This window comes from Anopheles merus, chromosome 2R (genome assembly GCF_017562075.2).
Source record: "Anopheles merus strain MAF chromosome 2R, AmerM5.1, whole genome shotgun sequence".
Classification (NCBI taxonomy): domain Eukaryota; kingdom Metazoa; phylum Arthropoda; class Insecta; order Diptera; family Culicidae; genus Anopheles; species Anopheles merus.
The window spans coordinates 12,006,072-12,029,298 of record NC_054082.1 but is presented as its reverse complement, the minus strand read 5'-3'; the positions used below and the strand labels follow the sequence as shown (position 1 = coordinate 12,029,298).

At 44.9% G+C, this 23,227-nt stretch overlaps 1 protein-coding gene across 3 annotated transcripts in view; it reads left to right on the top strand.

Annotated features, from left to right (window-relative positions):
• LOC121588015 (serine proteinase stubble) overlaps window positions 1–23,227 on the top strand; it is a 107,862-nt gene that overhangs the window by 39,653 nt on the left and 44,982 nt on the right. For all 3 annotated transcript variants that reach the window (XM_041905488.1, XM_041905489.1, XM_041905487.1), the window contains one exon: window positions 14,204–14,443. The gene's annotated coding sequence lies outside the window, so the exon portion shown is untranslated. The remainder of the gene's footprint in view (window positions 1–14,203; window positions 14,444–23,227) is intronic.

Genomic DNA, 23,227 nt, shown 5'->3' with positions numbered 1-23,227 from the left:
CATAACGACAGATAATCCCTCAGCATTTTTAGAATTTTCCAACGCTTTGCGCAATCTCATTGATAACATGGTGTTGTTGAAACAAGAAGGTTTTTTGAATGATCAGAGGCTGCTAAACGATTTGACATCAAGGTTTTCAACCGAACTTCGGAACGAATGGTTGAAACACACAATAAGTAGGAAACAAGATAATAAGAATCTTACGCTAGAAGACCTAGCAGAATGGCTGAAACCCTCTGAAGAACTGGCCATTATACTGGCCGCGAACGAAGGAGTAGCCAAACAAGAAAGGTCGAACCGTCAAAACATGCAGCATCGTCATAAAGGGCCAGAAAAGGAAACGATATGTCTAATTTGTGGATTTCTTCATGAAACCACTCGTTGCCGACAATTGAACGGTAAGACGCCCGATGAAAAATTATCTCTTTTCATTCGGCATAGAATTTGCACCAATTGCTGCAAGTACAGCAACCATAACGCCCAAAACTGTCGCCTACCACCACAATGTAATGTGTACGGTTGCGGCAAAAGGCATCATAGTATGTTTCATAAAAGAAATCTGGTAGAAGGGCAACCTACAAACAAAATAAATTGCCATCAGGAAAAGAATAATCTGTTCTATCAGATCGTGCCCATCACTTTGCACCACAATGAAAGAAAATTCGAAACTTATGCATTCATGGATCCTGGCTCTTCAACTAGCCTCATTTTGGAAAGTGTCCGAAAAGAACTAAACGTTCACGGACCAAAAAGACCGCTAACTCTCTCCTGGACGGACGGAAGCATTCAAAAAGAGACAGAAAGTAGGATAGTTCCCATAACAGTAGAGGGAGCTAACAAAAGAAAATTCCAAGTTAAAGGTCTCAGAAGTGTAAGGGAACTTAACCTTCCCGTTCAAAGCATAGATGCTCCGTTTTTGCAAAGAAAATTTAAACATTTGAAAGGCATTAGTATCTCTAGCTATGCAGATGCGAGGCCTACCGTGCTACTAGGCCTTCCACATTCGTATCTTTGCCATGGTGCAAAATATCGAGAAGGTAGACCAAACGAACTAATTGCCCATGAAACGAGGCTTGGTTGGGTCATTTTGGGGGAACGAATACGCCAAATGTCACAGAGAACTCATTTGTGATGACAGAGACGTACGAAGAAGAAAACAAGAACATGATGCAAATCTTGCGTGGTTTCTTTTCTACAGAGGAATTTGGAGTTAAACCTACTCCAACCCGTGCCTCTGAAGAAGACAAAAGAGCGTTAAAGATTATGAAAGACACGCTTAAAAATACTGGCGACGGATACGAAATTGGTTTAGTATGGAAAACCGACAATCCTAAATTGCCAGATAGTTACGGACAAGCGCTTACGCGCTTAAAAAGTCAAGAGAAGGCAATGGAAAGGGATCCAAACTTAAAATCATGGTATCATAAAGAAATAAACGCATACATTGAAAAGGGATATGCACGTAAGGCGACACCAATGGAACTGCTGCAATTGAACGGGAAAATAAACTATATTCCCCACTTTTCCGTGATAAACCATAATAAACCCATTCCCAAACCACGTTTAGTATTCGACGCGGCTGCAAAAAATCAAAATATATCCCTTAATTCTCAACTTCTTTCCGGCCCAGATCTTACTGCGTCCCTGTTCGGAGTGCTAGTCCGCTTCAGGGAACACAAAATAGGCTGTTCAGGAGATATCAAGGAAATGTATCACCAGGTAAAGGTGAGACGGGAAGATCAAGACGCTCAAAGATTTCTATTTCGAGAATCGCCTTCTGACGTTCCTCAAGTTTACGTTATGCAAGTGATGACATTTGGGGCAACTTGTTCACCAACTTGTGCTCAGTTTGTGAAGAACGAGAACGCACTGCGTTACAAAAATATTTATCCCCAGGCAGTAAAAGCGATTATTGAAAATCACTACGTAGATGACTACCTAGATAGTTATCCAGATATTGATACAGCCGTGAATACTATCTCGGAGGTGTGTAAAATACATGATGATGCTAAATTCTTTATGAGAAACTTCTTTTCCAACTCAAAAGAAGTAGAGAAAAGCATTCCAACCAACAGGTTATCTGAGAAAAGTGTACTTGGCATAGAGGAGAAAAATCAAAACTTCGATAAAGTGTTGGGATTGATTTGGGACAAAGAGTCTGACGTCTTTGCCTACAAGTTTAAAAAGGCAGATATTAAAAAATTAACGAAACGTCAGATGTTCTCATATATAATGAAAATCTACGATCCTCTAGGTCATCTTGCCAACATTACTGTTGAAGGTAAAATTTTGATGCAAGATCTTTGGAAAACTAAACTAGACTGGGATGACGAAATCACACAGTCCATAAAGGAAAAATGGGAAAACTGGATAAACCGAATCGAAAACTCGATCAACATATCTATACCTAGATGTTTTTCGATTGGAAATAACGTAAAGATCAGGGAGCTCCATACTTTCGTAGACGCGTCAGAAAAAGCCTTTGCCGCGGTTACGTATCTTAGGACAGTCCACGACTTAGGCATCGACATAAGTATCGTGGCCGCAAAATCAAGAGTCGCTCCTACCAAACCACTGTCGATCCCTAGGCTTGAATTGCAAGGGGCAGTGCTAGGCACTCGCCTAAACGAATCAATCAAGAGGGAATTGCGGTTAAAGGTTCAAACAGAATTCTTTTGGACCGATTCAAAAACAGTTCTAGCTTGGCTTAACTCAGAGCCTAGAACATATAATCAGTTCGTAGCCCTGAGAATCGGAGAAATTTTGGAGTTCAACTCTCCGAAGCAGTGGAACTGGGTAGCATCTGCAGAAAACCCTGCTGACGAAGCTACAAAAACTTGTAAGAAAAAGTCAATATGGTTAAATGGTCCCGACTTTCTCAAAAATTTAGAAATAAAAACACTAACACCAGACATTCCGGACACATTTGAAGACCGGAAAAGGGTAAACACTTCGAGAACAGTGGAAAGAATAGATTATGACGCCATTTCCGTCGAATGGTGTTCCAACTGGTACCGTCTAAAACGATCGGTAGCGTACGCACTAAAGTACTTGGATTGGTTAAAAAGTAAGGCTAAATCCCTGTCATTTTCGACAGCAATCGATAAAGCTACCCTTGACTTAGCTGAGCGCCACTTAATAAAAAAGGCTCAATGGGAAAGCTTTCAAACGGACATGATACAACTCTCATTGAAGAACCCGATTAATGGCAGCAGTAAAGTTAGGTGCCTGTGCCCTATGTTGGACCAAGATGGGATCATGCGTTCTAGAGGAAGACTTGAACACGTTAAATTTCTTCAATTTAACGCACGTAGCCCTATTGTCCTACCAAAAGGGCATCACATTACAAACCTTATCCTACAACATTATCATGAGAGGTACTACCACCAGAAGAGCGAATCAGTGATGGTTGCAGTTCGTCAAAAATTCTGGGTGATAGATCTCAGAAGCAGTCTTAAGCACGTAATAAACAAATGTCAATACTGCAAAAACGCACGAGCTAAACCAATCCCACCAATAATGGCACCACTGCCAACATGTAGAACAGCAGTGTTTAAAAAACCATTTACGCATTGTGGAGTAGATTACTTCGGCCCCCTATTCGTTACGATAGGCAGACGGTCAGAAAAAAGGTGGGGTGTTATATTTACGTGTTTAACCACAAGAGCAATCCATATAGAAATAGCCATTGATCTAACGGCAAGCACCTTTATTGTTTGCTTAAAAAATTTGCAATACAGAAGAGGAAAGGTATCTTTCCTATACAGCGATAATGGGACCAACTTTGTCGGAGCCGACAATGAGATGAAACAAATAAGATATCGATGTGCCTCAGAAGGCATAGAATGGATCTTTAACCCACCAGGCGCCCCTCATTTTGGAGGTGCGTGGGAGCGAATGGTTGGAGAAATCAAGAGTCTGCTTCCCATGGCTGAGAGTTATAAAGAACACGTTCTCAGATCAATACTAACTGAGATAGAGTTCCTAACAAATAATCGACCATTGACTCACTTAACACTAGAACGAGAAGATGACGAGCCCCTAACTCCAGCTCATTTCTTGCTAGGTTGTTCCGGCGAGGCAGAGCCGAATATCTCAGATATCACCAAAACAGAATTGGTACGGTCCGATTGGAAAAGGGCCCAGGCAATCACACAACAATATTGGCGACGGTGGATAGCTGAGTATCTCCCAAAGCTTTCTAAACGAGAGAAGTGGACTCAACCGGCCAAACCATTACAAATAGGCGATATTGTCACGTTTCCCGATGAACAAAGGAAAGGAAAATGGTTTAAAGGCCGAATCTGCGAGCTGGTAACTGGCGTAGACGGACAGACTCGTTCAGCACGAATCAAAGTAGGTAATAATTTAGTTAACAGGCCAACTGTAAAACTAGCAGTACTCGAGGTAAAACGAGATCAAACATTTTCAAATTGGGGAAAAAGGAAAGAAACAAATCTTAACGTTATAAAAGCTAAAGCAGAAGAACTAGCAAGTCAAATACCAAAAAGGAAAAGCTCAAAATTAGGCCCGTATCATGGAGCTCATCCTTAAAATAACAATATACATAGCCGCACTGTTTAGAGTCGAATGCTTATCGATCGTACCTATCCCTGAACCAGGAATATATTTTGATCATATTGGGACACTCCTATTAAAAAAGGAGCATGGGAAACGACATTCCATACGGGGACACGTCCGGAAAATGATACGGATACGTTACAAACGTTGAAAAAACACTTAACCATAGTATTGAACTCCGTTAATAGTACGGACTCTGAACTCTCGGATCTAAAAGTTACACTTCAGCACGAATGCAACCATGCAATTCAACTAATTCAAGGAATAAGTCACAAAAGGACAAAACGCTCCCGGGGAATATTTGGTATACTAAAAGATTTCATGTTCGGGGGAGACGACATAGACGAGCAATTAGCAGCCTTCAGAGCAGCAGAGGATACAAAAATTACACATGTGTCCGAACGTTTGACCCAAACAAATAAAAAACACAATGAGATAACAGAAAATTTACGTCACCGAATAGACAAACTCTATGATGGTATAGATGTTCTCAGCAAGGAATTTAAGCATAACAAAAATGAAGTTCTAACAAAGTATATACAAGAAACGATCATGCTTACAACCGCTCTAGTACAAGACATGATAAATAAGTATCACGAAATAGATTCAACCCAATTATATTTAGAGGACGAAGAGATGTTAAAACAAACTATAAGAAGAAAGATGGCAAGTCATTATAACGTTTTAGAATACTCGGAAATAACCAATAGGAGAATAGAAGAGGGTGAAATAGTCTTTTCTATCAAAAACATAATTGTATCGATAGAAAATTACGAGATGTTTAAAGTCATAGCCGTTCCAAACTTTGCAAATCATACGATTTTAGACATACATGAAAAAACAATAGCCATCAACGAAACTAGTTACTTATACCCGAAGGAAATTTTTAAACTGAACGAATCGCACTACATATCTTCTGAGAAAATAATACAACGAGAACCAGACTGCATAGCATCAGCATTACTACACACAGAAAGTGGTACCAGATGTAGTTCAAAGGAAATAGGGCCAGAAGTCACTGAATTTATACAACTTACAAATCCAAACAGTATTCTGTTCTTCTCTACCAACCCTGATAAGATATTACTAAAATGTAACAAAACACTCACTACCCCAAGCTGCTCAATCGGAATCATAACCTTGTCACTAGACTGTAGCATTTTGACGAGCAAGTTCGAAATACAACCGACGATGCTAATAAAATCTGAGCAAGTTAGAGCATATTTTAAACCCATGTTAAATTTAAGCATATCAAAAGAAGATAAGTCTAACGAAGTAGAATCGGTAACTAGTAACTATGTACTTTTCTCAATAACCATACTAAGTGTTTCTATTACGGTAATCTTGGTTTCCGCGATGTTAATCAAGAAATATCTAAAACAAAATATTGGTCCTCCTCCATGCAGGCCACCCACTTTAAACCTAGAATTGTAACTCCCCTACGAGGACTTACGGGGGGAGGGATGTCGCTGACGACAATTTAGGCTTAAAAAAACAAAGCGTTGCTAGGTCAATAAATGCTGACTAGCTACGTTATGCAACGCGCCAGCGATGCGCGCTGGTTTAACGATTAAATGGAAAATAGGCTAAGAAGAATAGACTAAGAAAAATATGCTGATCGACGACGGTCAGCATTTTTAGAGTATAAAATCAATTGAATAAACTAATGAATCGATTATTTGCCAAGAACCAGTTGGTGCGTTATTATTGTGCTTAAGTCGGCGTGTACCGTGCCTGTCTTAAGCTGCTGCTCCGAAAGACACTTTCGTGTGCGCGACAACTGGGATGCACTGAATGTGATAAGAACGGGCCAACGGGGCCAGGGAGCTTTGGCGTATGTGAGCCGGTGTGCCGTTTGGGCCGTCCAGCGTGCGTAATGAGCATGTTGAGGAAACCAGACGAGTAGTGGTAGTCACATCATGTACAGGTTTTGTTTTATGACTTTTAAAGGCTCTTTTTAAAGGCTGCAGCTCGAACTGTATTTCCTTTTTTTTGTGGCTGTTGTTCTGTGGATATGTCATTTTCTCTGAAGCAGCCAGCAGGTTGTACCAGCGTGGAAGGATCAGCCGCTTTCCTGCTGGGTTCCGTGCAGCAAAACAGGATTTACATCTGATGACATATTTACTGACCTTGATTGATTGAGAAAAACTGCTTAAGCTGTCACTAATGAGCAGTTATCGTTATTGCTTTGCTACTAGCCGTTACGTTACTGGGCTGAAACCGAGACCCGAACGCTGGGTGGTCATAATTGAACCATCGACTTTTGTAACTAGCACTGCGCTGTAGCAAAACAGTTTATGCTATGTAATGTGTATAATTAAATGTGAACTACCATCCCATTGATTAAGGCTTCATTAAATATTGATAAGGTTAAGGGAACTCATGGATATAAAGATGTAGCTTAAATAAGGCGAATACTTCAATACTACAGCGTTAATAATAGTCCTCTTGCTGAAAAATATCCATTTCAAAAACAAACAATTTTATTGACTATCGTGGACATTTGCCTCGTAAAAACCGTGGCAACGACGATCAAAAGCATTTAATAGAAATTGATTTATTTGTTTCGACACCCCAGTTCGGTGCCGATTCACGCCCGTTTCGTGACACCGTCGTGACTGCATGTGGCGCATGTTTTACGCTCCATCACGCTTGCTCCCCTGCTGCCTTGGGTACGTTTGTAACGCTATGCAAAGTTCACCTGCCTTGCCGCCTGAGGCCGGTGTTTAATTTATGGTTCGATCGGTCGACATAACCATGGCCGACTGATATTGCTACTGGGCATGAAATTTGGCTTCGAACCTAGGCAGGGAAGGAGGGGGTTTGAAATTAATCGGTTCAGCATGGAAATGCATCATCTATTATCGATCGGAATTGAATTCTTCCGTGAGCCTTCCGAAAGCCCCAAACCCTCCCCTGCTGTACGGCAAACTGCTCCCGTATCATCACGAAGCCGATCATGTCAAATCGTGAACCAAGTTTGCCGTTGCCGGGGAGAAGGAAAACCAGCAAGACAATACCATCCCTGAGGCACCTTGTTTAGTGGTCCCGTTTTTTTCTAGGTTTTGTTTTGTGTTGGAGTGTCCCTCTCTGCTCCAGATAGCATCCAGCAGTGGTTGCTCTTATAAGAGGGGGACGATGCGGCTTTATGTTTTGGTTGGATTTTTATGGTTCCATTTCTCCCTTCTCTTTTCGGCGGGACGTGAGAAAAAGCTCAACAGATACGGTAAGAACCTATGCTTAAGATTCTCGCTCGTAGTTCGGTATGGGGTGTAACTATGCGAAGAACTATCACAATGGATCTATTGTTTTGCTGTTGATCAACATGTTGGTATAGTTTGTGAGGGCGCTAAGGGTGTACTTCAGGAGTTTTACTTTCATGATTTTAGTTTATTTTTTCGTTAAAAAAAGTTAAAGAAAGAATAGGATTTTGCTAAACGCTTTTATGTATTCTTTTCCAAACACAATTTTATTTGTGCACCGAATAATCTACAAGAATTGTTTGTCAGGCAAATCCGTTGTATCTGTTGCTTGAAATAATCCAAACGAATCGATCAAATTAATACAGCTTTAAATTGAGGCAATTATTTTATTTGAACGCGCCCGAGGAGAACTGTTCCCGACAGCCTAGCAGGAAAGAGAAATTATCAATTTCACGCTTTCTAGTTTTCAGCGCTTTCGGCTCGATGTGTGGCAGTAAACATTTTACAATCTTCTATTAGACAAGAATAAACGATAAGCGGCTTTCGTATTGGCAGATCATATTTCGCTGCATCTGGATTGTGTAATGTTTCTTATTCTTTTTTTGTAGATACCTGTACTACAAAGATATGTTAAATTAGGACTCATTATTGGTATATAAAAGGGATTATGATGCCGGTATAAAGCTCGTTTTTCATCTAAAAAGAATGACAAATGCCTAGCTTGGTGCAAAGTTACCAATAAATAAATGTGCACTCATGATAAGCTTTCAAAGCGAATGCGAATGAATGCAAAATGAAACCGATACTCACATGTCAGCTAAATTGACTACCTCTTAACATATTGACTACGTTACGGCTCCTTGCAGACCGGACTTCAATGGACTTTGTTTTTTGAATAGTGAAAGACTGCTGCTACGCATTGTTTGAGTGAATAAATCTTTCCCCTCTGCATGGAAAGAGCGCATCGTGCATCTAACGAAAGCGAACGTTTTTTGCTTTTCCTTCAGCTGTGGGCGACCCGTTCTATGCTCCGATCGTGTTCCGCCGCGTACAGAAATTTGCATAAAAGAATCATCAAACGCAATCCTGCCCGATAATAGAGCAGTAGCGATCCCTGCGCTGGGCAAGAGAGAAGGTTCCCTTTTCTTCCTCTCTTTCTCTCTCTCTCTCTTTCTCTTGCCTCCATTTTTCTCCATGCAAGCTTTGCTCGCTGCGCCAGGGCAAGGAAGTTGGTTCAGCATCAGATAGGTGCACGCGGCATTAGTCTAGCGTCACCATTATTCCGGACAGCGATCGTGCCAGATTGTTGTTTCGATTGCGATCGGCACGCCGAGCTCGGTCACCCCGGTATGCAACCGCCGCTGACTACAGCCGACTAAGGCTGGCCAAGACATTTTCGGAAGTGGAACAAGCTCATCCGGGCGGTGGGAGTTTGGAACCATGGGACCTTTTGCCTCGTAAATCAAGCCAAAACGGGGCGGGCAGGGCCTTCCTGTGTTGTTTTGAGGACGAAAGTAGGTTTTTCAAGTTGCGAGTGAGGGTGGCCGTAGGTGCATTACGAGCGAAATAGGGGGTTGAATCCTGGCGGAATGCATTCGGTGTACCGAAAGGGAAACAATATTCTTGCGCAGTGCCAACGCGCAAACCCTTTCGAGCCATAAAGCTGACCACGAGCCTGCCTCGCGCTAGGGAATCGCGCTGGTGAACTTGCGAGGTGGAAAGGGTGCAATGCAAAAATATTGTCCCCGTTTTGCTCCGCCTGGTGACCATGCTTTACACGAATGACCGCGGGAACGTACGCTTTTCAATAGGTCGGGGGATTGTGGGGTCCAATGAAATATTTATGGGCGCGGGTTAAAATGTATGCTAAATGGATGGTAATGCCCTGGGAAAGCGAGGCAGGGAGGGGTTATTATTGCCATCGGTACGATTCCGTTTTGATTTGGGACGACTTCCGCAGTAGTTGCCGGCCCTCAGAAATGCATCGGCCGCAAAAGGGTCAATTTAATGGACCATTTTCCGGCTCGTTGGGTTAGTGAGGTTAAGGACAAAGTTGCTTTCGTTGCTGCGACGACATAGTTTGGATGGAGCGGCTTCAAGCACTTAAATCTTAAACTGCGAAATGAGCTTTTTAGTACAGTATTCAAAAGATAACTCCAAATATTGCGACAGGCGCCAAATCATTTCTCATTTCACACAAACATTCACCTTCACTTTTCCACTGAAGCGATGCAACGCGGTACAACTTTCGTACATCAAGTGCAGCGCAGCAACTGTAGTGCTCATTACAGCAACCGCGTACACTGACGCTAGACAGTGCACCTTCACTTTCGTTTGCAAATTTGTTTCCCTTCCTGCTGTTTTAATAGTGCACAGTGCAGCTCTGTCAGTCTTTCTCTCTTAACGATGCTGTGCCGTTATCGGCCCTGTGCGAGGAGCCTGGCAGATGAGTGTGAAAGTGAATCCCAAAGCGCATTGTGTGCCCATCGTTTTTTCCAACCAAGCGGACAAAAAAAACACACACACCCAAGCTTGTCAGACGCCCGACTCGACAGACGGTCGAGCTAGGTTGAAAGTTGACACATTTTTGATCTATGTTCATCACGTACGCACAGCATGGTTGGAGTTGACGGCTTTCCTTTCACTACCCCCCCTACCATTGATCCCCAATTTTCCCATTGATAGCGGCGGGGGATGCTTTGTTTTGTTGCACAAAGGTAGATGATAAGAAAACCCACTGGGTTTATGTCTCTTCTTCGGTGCCTTTCAAGATTCATCCGCTCGTTGAGCTGCCACTTTACATTCTTCGGTGCGCTAGAGAGACATTTTGGCGGCATGCTGTACGAGTCATGTGTATGCTTGAAGGGTGGAGTAAAAGTCCGCCCAGCTTCCCTGCCAGCTCTCTATCTGTGCCCTATCTTGATGATGAATACGTGACAGTCACGGGTGCATTATGATGATGATGGTGTGTGTGTGTGTGTGTGCCGTTGTGTTGTGGTGTGTTGTGGCAGCTCGATCCCGTGTGCTGGCGCTTTCGCTGCGTTCCCCGGGCGGGACACGCGGAGGGCAAATCATTTGAATAATGCACCGGCATTTGCTACCGCAACGCAGTGTTCGCTGTCAATGTGGTTCGGGCACAGCAGGCATACGGGGCTGGTTGGCCGTTCAACGGCACGTAGCAACGTTTGATTGAGCTGCTGCGAGCGAGCTGATCCGCCGGTGCTAGATCGGGAACCTGGCCATAAAAGGCGGACGCTGATCCAGCGGTTGGCAAGGCATATCGCTTGTTAAAGATTCCGGATTGGCTGGACGTGACCTTCTTTCCGTGCCTCGATCGGACGCGATCGTTCGTTCTGGAGGTGGTGCACCCATTGTTGTCGGTTGCATCCGGGCCGGTAATTTACTGTGATCAGTTGTCACTTTTGACCCTTACCGTCGGCGAACGACGCATTAGGGCTAATCAGTGTCAGCGGAAAGGGAAACTTCACTGCGTGTGTGTGTGTGTGTGTGTGTGTGTGTGTGTGTGTGTGTGTGTGTGTGTGTGTGTGTGTGTGTGTGTGTGTGTGTGTGTGTGTGTGTATTTGTTTGCGGGAAAGGAAAAGCGCAAGGCTACTGTAGTATTAACAGGAAGGCAGGATCAGTTATTGTGATGGATCATTCTGTCAGTCTGTGGAACTTTATTGAAAACGTCATTCAAAAGACACTCTTTTTAAACTTTTTTTTACATTATAATTGAGTAATTTATTTTTTTTCAAAAATGTTATAATCAATCTAACCGATACTCGTTATATGCATTGCTTCATTGCTTGGCGCCGTTTCATTTGCACCAGCATCAATGCTGAGCGAACTCGACTCCCCAACGATGGCCACACTAATCGGGTACTTCCTTCCGCGATCGATTAACCTAAATCGAACACAATGGCAGAATCGCGGGCAAAGAATTGGTATGATGGCTGCAATGTTCACGCTAAGAACCATCCGACACCAGCAAGCATCTGCTCCTGCCTACAGACCTCCAGCTAGCTAATGGATTGCTCTGATGGAGTGTAAATGGGTAGGAAAGCTTTGGCTCCTCGGGGTTTGCCTTCGATTCTGCTGCTCGATTCGCCCAATTTTCGGCAACAGTGTGCACAAAAAATGAGGTCGAAGCAGAAAAAGGAAGCTACCTTGCGGGCCGTTGTTGCAGTGTTGTAGTAACAGTTACACCCTCACACAGCTGAGAGAACGCAGTGTGCTTCGGGGAGCATGAAACTGGTTACGTTGGGTTGAGTTTTTGCGGCTTCAAAGATCAAAGCAACTGCGCTGAAGGATTTTTTGTTATTTTCTCGTGTTTTTTTTCTTCTTCTGTTGGCTTTGATTTCATTTTACTACCGCCAATCTACCGATCAATCGACGATTAATACAGGGCTCTAGATGTGTTTTTTGTGTGCTATGCAACATCATTGCTTCATCACTCCATAAGCTACCCATTAATGGGGATTGTGTGTGTGTATCTTACTGCAAACGGAAGGTGTTGGCACACGGATTGTGTTCTGGCCCTTTTCTCGTTTCCCTCCCACCCGAGCCAAAGGGAGTCTATCAAATCGAACCCCTTTGGTGGGAGATACATTGGAAGAGGATCCCATCCGCTATCTCGAAGCTCTTGTGCATCGATCGATCAATCAAATTTTCCCGATGGCCGCCCCGCACAGGGCCGAAAGTGCTGTGCCGAAATTATGCTGCGGCATGATGCGGCATGATCGCGGCCGGGTGCAAATGGATCCCGCACCGGTGCGGGAGAATTTATCTAGCGCTGGTGAGTGCGCCTTGCTGCGCTTACGGGGGTGCTGCTAATAAAGATTTTACCCGTGGGGGTTGAAGCTTGAAAAAGAAACCGTTTTCTGCTTTCTTTTTCTACTTTGGACAGAGTTTGGAATGGTGAATCATTGATGACGCCTGCTATCTTTTGACCTTTTAACCTGCGGAGTGTGACGCGCTCGATTGTTGCCACTGGGAAAGTACGGCAATCGGCTCCAAGGGAGGGAGGTTCGTCGCTTGAAGTCTTTCGTAGATGGAATTGGTTTATTATTGGATATTATTTTTATTAGTTGATGCAAAGGGAAGGAATGAATAGTAATGTACAAAACGGTTCAAAATAGTCTGCACAATATCTTCTTTGCGTTTAAAGTACTTTGTGTTTTATTAAGCCATTTATTCAACCATTCGATTGAATTGAAACAAAATACCAATGTCCATTTTCATAGTCCAACCGTTTTATTACAAATATTAAACCACTTTCCCTGAATGAAATGGTGAGCCATAATTCATCTGCGAACGGAACGATCGCCCTCTACGGTAGCACACAGAATATGGTGGTTTGCCTTATGCGGTGCAGGATAAATTATCGGCTATAATTAGCCCAAGGGAATAGCCACAGGAATGCCGAACCTGCTCCTCCGCTTGTGCACACAACACAACGGTGGTGTATTGCTTGCTGCCGTTTCATATCCATGTTTTTTTTTGTGTTGCCCCTGTTGTGGGTTTTTGTTTGCTCGTGGAGCTCACGTATCGGTTACACGTATGCTCACACGAATTCTGCTGTTTTTTGCACTCCCTTTTGCCTTCACAGCAGCAGCAGCAGCAGTAGCATCGACCGCAGCAATACGGGCGATAAATGGCCTGAAGCCCGGGATGCTGTTGCCCGTGTGGTGGGGCCGTTTTTCTTTGTTTTTATTAGTTTTTCGCAAGTACAGTTGCATGCAGCGCGGTTTATTTATGTTACGCTTTCATGTGTTCTCACTTGCCGTGCCCCGGTATGAGCTGGAGAGCACTAACACACTCGCGTCATTTGCGATTGCGATGGTTTGAAGGAAGCGTCGTGGATGGTTGGTGGATGGTGTAGAATATTACGAAGCTAATTGACACTTGAAAGCTGTAGAAAAAAAATTTGCCAAAACAGAAAAGTCTGTTGAGAAACTTTCTTCAAGAAATCGTACAAATCAATTTGCACTTCAACATATTCCCATGCATAGCGCATTCAAACACTTTTGATAAACAGCGATAAACGATACAACGTCCGCAGGGTCGGATGGAAACGCCACAACGACTCCACCCCTTGGAAGGAGCGCGTCGCACGATTTCGGCGTTAGACACGCTTGGGCGGCTCGCGTGCCTAACGTGCTGCTTGCATATGAAAATTCCATCTTCTGACATCAAACTTTCCCCTCGATCATGCACGCTCCGCACCGCGTATCCAAAGTTACATCTCGCGCGATGCACACACACAAAGCTCACCTGTTCAATGTTACACGCGTGCACCTTGGCGTACATCTTCACGGGCACGCTCTTCCTCTCCGGGCTGGAATGTCGAAAACAAACCATACCGAACTTAAAATGTTCTCACGTGTTTGAACCGCTCCGTTTGCTTGTTCTTCTTTCAGGCGTTTATCCAAAGCACCTCCAGTCCAACATCCAGCTCGCCACTCGGGCACAGAGCGACCCTCGCGTGTGTGTGTGTGTGAGCTGTGGCGTTTTTATTTCGAGTGTTGCAGTGTTAATAGCAAACAATAACAAAAGCTGAATAAGGTGAATACGGAAACCAAGGAACCAAACAACGGCCAACGGAACGCAGCAGACCAGTGGAAGATATTCTGATGCATCGTCGTCTTCACAGTGTCCAGGTAAGTGGTTCTGTCTGTGGGGGTTTGGTTAGGATTGAATCGTTAGTTTCGTTTCTGTTTGAGGTTTCCTTTGTCGTTTAAGTGTGCTCCATGGCACAGTTGTATAAATAGTATTGATTGTTACGGGACACGTGCCTCTTTGAAAGTGTTTTCTTCTTAAAGATGTTTGAAACAGTGTTCGTGCCATACGCCAATCTAATTTATAATAAAGCTTCAGCACCGAATATGATTGAAAGCTGCCCATAACTTTGACACATGGCTGAAACAATCTTTAACCATGGCATCCGGGTGATGAGTCCACCTCCAGCGTGGACGGCTGTAGAAGGGCTAGAAACTTAATCCACCAGCGTTTGTCCCTCGTGCTCGTGTTGAAAGAGAAATCGGGCGGAATATTTCGGGTTTCGCCCGGTGGCCAAAACTCGATCGACAACCGACACCGCCCGAAGGCTCGTGCAAAAATTCGCACACACAAAATCCATCCAGCACGTTCAGTGCGGTTCCGCCGTTGCCGGGGTTTCTTGCTGAGCGTAAAAGCCCCCGGTCGGTTAAGTCCACCTCGAGGTGCCGTCTGTCTTTGCTGCGCCAACGCTTCCAATCGACAAGTTTGTTGTACGCGTGACCATCGCCCCAAAAATGGGTTCAACTTTCCCGCCTGCTGGCAAAGTGGACACAGCGAACACGCTCATGATGCTGATAGGGATTAGTGCGGTCACGGCGAGCGAAAACATCAAAACGGGACGCTTGAGCTGCTCGAGCGCTGGTGTGAGTACCGACTGTAGGTTTCATGCGACCCAGGAAACCTTACTTCAGCGGTCTGGTGAAGAAGTCATCCCAAGCATGTGCAATTAACCGGAAGTGGCACGCAAAACTTAGCTCAAGTTTCTAGAGGATCAGCAGCCCGGGTAAGCAAGAAGTAACGTAGGGCTGTCGGCAAACAAACAAGCAAGACAAAACGGCTCCAGCGATCAATGGGGTGAGTTGTTGTATAGCTTTTTCTGATCTATCGTAGACACATTCTGGCAACAGCTATCTGCCATTCGAAATTAGGTCTTGTACGGAAACGAGTCACGAACGAACAAAAGCAAACCCCTTGAAATGTCGTACCCCAAAATCGAGTGATCTTGTTCGGGTTGTGGAATGTGTGAGTACAAAAAAAAACACGCTTTGCGAGCATCGAAAGCACACCGCAGCACCCAAAAATCAAATACAACCATTTTTCTGCGCTCCAATGGGATGGTTCCAATTTTTGTGCACATGCTGGCCGTGCGGGAGGCTTGTTTCCGGCGGTGACGCGCGTATATGACGTTCCGGAATGATGCTCACTCTCATCCGCCACCCGCAGCTCCAGCAACTTGCTCCGATTCAGATTTGCCAATGGAGCGCAAAAGCTGCGCGAAACAAAACACACACTCGGGAGAAAGGAAGTACTGCTCAGGGTGGCAGAGAGTCATGCCAAAGGCCTACGTAAACAGGCCACAACGGGCAACATCACACTTGATGTTCGTTTTTTTTTTTGGGGAGCGAAGGAGAGATGTTCGTTTTTTTTCTTCTATTTCGTTGGCGGTCGATCGCTGACGAGTTTGAAAAGGGGGGCTGGGGGGAATTATTTTGGTTTCGGGCGGGTAGGTGCGCACAGGAATGTGATATTCAATTACCTTCGGGAATTGAAATTATGCGTTTTTTTTGCGGGAAACGCGATGGGAGAAATCCCCTATCGCGCCCGCACCCGCCACAAAGTGGGACAGATCGCGAAAATTTCGTGCGTGGTGCTGGGAAAGGCAAGATTAACAGACCGTGCCCGAAAAAATTGGACCATACTTCAAAATGGTTTTTGTGCCGAGCAATGGGGGAGCGAGGGACGGGTGGGTGAGATTTATCAAACATTGCTATCGTGTTGGGATTGTTTTCACCGATTGTATGTCGTTATGGTCAGTGAAGTAATCAATTAATAGAGACGTTTCCCACATGTATTGGTTGTGCAAATTCCATCCAAGGGAGTTTAGTGCTCCTTTCTCCCGTGTGTGAGATGGCGGGAAAAAGGAGAAGACTTTTGTTTTATTCAATTAAAGATGAAACATTTTTCCAACCACTAGGCGTCGCTTTACCCTTTCTCCGTATTCCTGTTCTGTTGCTTTATTTGATTGGTTTAACATTTCTGTAACATACTTTCCTCCATTAAAAGTTAAGGCTCATTTGCTGTGATGTAAAGCACCTTCATACACAGCACAACGTACAGTGCTAAAGGCCATCCGTGAAAGGGAAATGCACCAGAGCACTGGTGGCCTCCAAGCCAGCAATCATGTTCAAGCGACATTCTATTGTTTTGTGATGAAAAGCCTGCCTGCAATGGGAAAACCTTCACGCACACACTTCACTACAGACATTTTTTGCTTCATAATGACCGATGATGATAGCCCTTTGGGCCACGGTTGCGTTCGATGGTCTCGATGGCCGGGAAGCAGTTGCTCTTCGAAGGCAACGAAGCCCGCGCGGGACCATCACAACACCGTACCGTTTCACAATATTTTAATTTTCAATTATGGTCCATTTTTGGCCATGCAGAGTACATGGGCGGAAGTTTACGGGGCGCCAACCTGCCATCATAATTGAGTAACTCTTTAAGGTTCGGCAATGGTGAAAGAAAGTGAATCTAAATATTGTGCCATGCCGTGTAGCGGTGACGTGTAAGGGGTTTGGTCGGACCGGAGTCGTACGATTGATGGGCGCCACGGTTAGCTTCGGCGCAGCGAAACTATCCTTTCCGTTTGGTTTACGGCATGCCCAGGCTCAAGCAGAAGAGGTGTGTGTGCGTGTAAGCTTCAGTCTCAGAGCTTCCCAACCTTTTGCTGCGGGAGAAAGTCAAAGGAGCACCATTTGAGAATGGGAAGAATGAAAATCATAACACGCAACACGGGCTGCGGACAACAATGAAAGTGCTAAAAGGGTTCAGCATTGCGCGCTCGGGTGTGTTATTTGGGGTCGAATCGGGTTGAATTGTCATCTATTAGCGAAGTACCCGCGCGAAGGTGAAAGCAATCGCTGATGGTAATGGGCTTGGGAGACAGTTTAGAAGATCCTATGTCCTCTGCGTGCTCTGGTGAAGGTGAACTGGAGCACCCGGCTTGCTTTCGGCTCGGCTTGTTTGATGCGGAAATCACGATGCTGGTGGGTATCAATAAGGGAAAACGCTTTTCCTTTTATGTTTGATTAGCTAGAGAATGTTAGTTTTGGAGTTGTACCTTTAATTGGGCAATAAGTGATCAAAGTGCTATGATCAATATTTATTGTAGTATTTATTGAAAGAGTAAGATTACATAATTTAAATTTATCCAAAAACATCAAATAATATAGAGTGTCTTATCTCTTTCTAAACAGCTCGTTGTAATTGAAAATAACACGAATAGTAAACGCTACACAAGAAGAAGGGAAAACTATTTCACCCGTATAGATACTCAATATACCCGCTCCACCCTTTAACGGTAAACGGCATTCATTTGCTCATTGCACCCAACAGCTGCACTGGCAGTGCAACGCACCATCCGCCGTCTGCAGCGCCGTGGAAAACCGAAATCAAACCACCACACGCAGTAGAAATGGCAACAGAAAAAGAATATGATAATTGGTTCGCGCGGGGATATAAGCCACATACATACAACACACGCACACATACACACGGGTACAGTCAGCATGCTGGAACCGAAATCAGCAGAAAAAGAGCCAATCGCAGAACACGTGTCAATCGACGATGACATTATCTTTTCGACGATCGAACGACTCGACGACGGGCGGACTGGGAAGATGTCACATTCTGCCACCGGGCGTGGGGGAATGCATTCCGATGGGTGAAACAGGATCCGTCCCCCTTCCCCTATTTTCCTTCGGCTGGCCATACCTGGGTACGGACCATGATTGATAAAATTACAAATCAATCCTTATCGGTGATACGCGACCCATGGCTGTTGGAAGTTTGTTGTGTTTTTTTTTTACTCGCTTCCTTCGCCCCCGTTTGCCAGCGATCCGTTTTGCGATCTTTAGTACGATCGCAGTTTACTTTAACAAATAAATTATCATTCTGCTCATGATCGATTGCATGGCAGGGTGGTGGTGGTGGTGGTGGTGCAAGGGAGGCAATAAGTGGCAAACAGCCGTTCAACCAGCGTACGGCAATGTCATGGTTTGTGGAAGAAAAGGGTTGGTTGGCAAGTTTTTTTTCCCCCGCTGTGGTGGCTTGGATGGAACGAGAATCGCTGCCCCCGATGACAGGTGATCAATGATCGATGTTTTGATGATGATCAGGTGCCATCTTTCTCACAGTGTAGCTGGGGGTAGAGATGGGTAGAGAAAAAAAAACAAACAACAGCTTGGGCTACTGCAACAGTAGATCAGTGCAGATTTGAGTGGGCGCCACATTTCGCCTGCATGAGTAATGAATACCAACAATTATTATTAATCAGATGCATCAACCAAACTGTTCAAAAGAAATTAAAAATTATTAAAACTATATCTTGCGTAGCGCAAAAGTGCAACAAGCTTTCCGATCGCTCTTTTTACTGGCACAACCGGTACGTGCGCCAATGTCAACTTTGTTTCCATTTTTGCTACATTCTCACGTACTGTCATATGGTTTAAGTAATGCATCTATGCATCCTTTACCACCGTGAGAGGGAGCGAGCAAAGCAATCTTTTAAAAGTCTTTTTTCTTACGTTTGCTGTTTTTTCCATTCATTCCATATTTACTGCCTGCAACATATCATGTTAAGAGTAATAAAAGAAGAAGGCGAAACACTTGCGCTTTACCTATGAGGAGCTATGTTTTTCATGCTTTACAATTACAATTATGTTTTCACTTTATAGCTGCTTACACGATTCGTACCGAGCGCTTCGGCCGGTTGTCCAAAACCGAAACCGTGGCCTGGGCGTACTACCGTTTGCGGGCGAACCCTCTCTGTACACATGTGCACGCCCGCTATGGCTACATAATCGCTCCCGCACTGCATTCCGCAGTGCCGTCCTGGTGCGTCCAGTGCTCCAGCCTCGCATAGCATTAGCAGCCGGGGCTGGGAAACTGGTCAAGTGTCATCGTTGAGTGTATTTATTTATTGGCCGTTCGTTAGATTTCCAGAAGCCAACACCGTCGGTACGTGCCCGGGGATCGTTTGAACTGGTCCGTTTGATCGGTCGATTATCGTGGGCCGGTGGGCAGTATCACCGGTTCGGCTGTGAGTGCGGTGTGCCATTTGGGGTGTGCCCGGTCGGGGAGGCACAGCCGCACAGCCATGGTAAATTGGCTCGGTAATGGGAGGCACACATGTGCTTTTGCGACCGGAGAGAGTATATTTATTAATTCAATTTGATTCCGTTTTGCCGGCGGGAGGTGCAGTTTAACTTGAGCGCACCGGGATGCTTGCACGCGTACAGGTTGCAAAAATGCAACGGAATATTACACCCGGTTGATGCAGTGTGGGTCGTTATTAATGGTTCGGTTAGTCCTTCGGTTTGGTCTAATTATATTGCGGCGAAACAAGAAACAGGAAACCGATTTGGTTACAAAATTGCTATCGAACTATTTTTATAATTTCTAATTTCTCATAATATAAAGTTTAAAAGCAAAGTTCACTGCAATCCGGCAAGGTTACGGAGCGGAAGGATGTTTCAATTTTATCCAATCAATCACACACCCCTACCGCCCATTCCCGCCCTTCCCACAGAATGTAGCACAAATCGATTCAACGCTCCCGTGGGCATCGGATAATGGTAGTCGTAATAAATTACGCATAATTATTATTAATCGGTTTTGTCTAAGCCCACCAGCCCGCGTCTCGCGCTGCATGTGCGTCAAACGGAAGCACGAGTTCGAGGCGAATCGGCGGATTCTTTTCGCCTCCCCCCCCCCTCCCGGGCGATTACGATTACACCAGCGGCCGCGATCATTGCACGGTGGCTTGATAAATGAAGCATAAAGAGAGGATGTGCTGTAGAGTTCCAAGCACGCGCTAGAATCTGGCAGCCGCTGCCACTGGTGATGCGTAAATCTTACAGCAAACAAACTGGTAACACGCCACACTGTAACGGAGCTGGTTGACTGCGGCTTGGTGGCTCAGGCATCGGTTCCTACGCAGCGGAGGGTGCATGCGAGTAGCGAAATGTTTGTTGCGATCGGTTTGTTTTGCGCTCCTTGCCATAGGGAATAATTGAGATGTCTGGGAGAGCTTTTGGGGGAGGACGGTGCTTAGGCGCGATGATAAACGATACGGCTGGTAGTGGTGGTCTGCTTGCGCGAAAGGTTATAATCTTATCGGGTTTCATGCCTGTTGGAGGGTTAATTGTGCAGTCAAATTAATTCACCTACTGCCGGGTGGAGTTCCATGGCATAAGAAAAGCCTACAGTTTAGTTTGTCACAAACAAACATAAAACGGTACAATTGTTTCTGGATTTTTGTTAACTTTGGTTTATTTGTGCATATTTAAAATTTCCTTTTTAATTGTGTCCGGTGCTTCCTGTTTGACTACCCGCTGCGCAGGAAAATTAAAATAGCGATAAACGTTCCCGTGGTACAATTAAACACTTCACGCGCAAAATACAGTTGGCCAAGAAGTGGTCCGTGTTGTCGAATAATTGAATTCCCACCTCCCCTTTTTGTGGCACTAAACATCGGTTATTATTTGAAAATTCATTCATCTTCATTGCTCAATTTTCTCTTTCACCTACTCCTAGAAACAACATGGTCAAACTAACCAGAAACAACAACAATAAAAAGATACAATAAATGCTTGCCAGTACTTTCGTTTGGGGGGCTTGGGGTTGGCGATAAAATAGAAAAAAAGAAAAGAAAAACACTGCTTGATTGCTTGCTTTCCCGAAGCGAAAGGGAATATCTTATACACCGTGGCTATCAATCAATTTTCGCCGCTCCCGGTACGGACGTCAGCAATGGTGTAGAAAGTACGGGCGAAGGTCAAGGTTGTGTTGGTAAGATTCCTGTTTTTTTTTAACGTACCAACGTTCACCTAAGTTGGTGCTAATGTTACGGCCAGTGTGCGGTGAAGAAAGCGTTCCGTGCTCAAGTGTTCTTGAGCTGCATGGTGCTTCAAATTCTCTACAGCATAGCCTCTAATTAACGCCTTAGCTGTTTCTGATCTCGCTGCTGCTGCTGCTGCTAAATCACTCAGCCAGCTAAGAACGTTCTGGTTAGCATACGCTTCACTTCATTTTCCCCTTTGAAATGGTGAAAAGAACGTGACGGTGCCGAGACGCTGGGCGTAAATGGGAAGGCATCACACTGACTGGTGCTAAACGGCAGGAGCGCGTCCAAGCGGTCGGACCGCTTCGAAGGCAGCAACCATAGGGTGAACTAATTGTCGGTATCTGTTACGAATATTAAACGCCGGCTCGTCATGCATTGATCGCAAAACGGTTTCTGGCGGGCTGGTTCCAAAAATAGCACAGCTCTATGAGCATTCGAAAGCTTGCCGAACGGAATTCACGGCGAAAGACCTCAATGCACGATCAAGCGAGAAACTGTCAGTGGTAATTTTATTATTTAAAAAAAAATGGGATTTTAAACGGAATTCTCGAATCTCCGGAAATGCTTCTCAAGACGAATAAAAAAAAAACTACCACCGACAGCAATTGACTGACTTGTTCGTGTTCTTACGTTTCACAAAGCAGTGTTGCAAACCGCACACCGAGTTGGGTTGCAACAATGTTGCTGAGTGTGTGTGTGTGTGTGTGTGTGTGTGTGGGTATGTGGTGCACGGCATGGCGCCGGCAATGGTATCCGGACCACACCGGGCCTCGCAGAAACGGTTGCACTAATTTAGCCGACCGGCTTGCTTATAATCAATGCAGTAGCAGCAAGCCGTACTTCGTAATGTAACTCGCGCAGTAACACCGGTATTGGTCGCACAACATTAATTACTACCCTGTCAATGGGCGAGCTCAGCCCTCGCCGCCATGATGTCCATCATTCGCGGGTTGGCGTCGAAGAATACAGCCCGGAAAGCCCCCGGGAATGGGAGTAGCACGGGAAAAGCAAGCGCGAACAGTGCGCAAATGCTACCCTGATTAATGATCGCTTATCGAGCGCTGCGAAATGAATTATTCTTTGCGAAGAATACACACACGTAAGGCCAGGTTTGTACCAAAAACCACATAACGGAAAGTGGGGTGAACCAAGTTCGACCGTATGTGTGTTTGTGTGTATGTGTGGCTGGGCATATGAGTCTTTCGTTTTACTATCGAATTACAAGTTTACTTCACCTTTCCTCCACTCCCCCCTGCTCTCTCGAGTGGTAATTTGTGCGATTGAAGCTTTGATGGACCCATATTTGCAACAATGTGTCCCCTATCTTTAGCTGAAGCCATCTCCCCGAAGCCATACCGCTGTCCGCTGGGCGTGAGAAAGCATGTACCGGTAAGGCGGTTATCCCGCTGTTACCGGCAGCTTTTGCGCAAGCCATTCCGCATGATTTCTGCGAGGGATTGCGCTCAAGTGTGTCATATGTCCGCTTGAGACGATTTGCTTCATCCCTTTCGCACGCTTGCGACGATCAATTAGCAAACGCTGTAAGCCTCCGGTAAGGTTGTGGATGCATTGACCGAAGTAAGCCCTAGCTCTCGGTTCCGCGCTTAGGCTTTACTGGTGACCTCGTTTTGTCAAAAAAACCACAGTGACATGATCTATATTTTGTGCAGGCACCCTTACCGTCATACTTAATTGCTCCGGGAGAGGCTTTGCTTCGGTTCATACAGCAAACATTCTTGCCCAGCCTACAACCAATTGA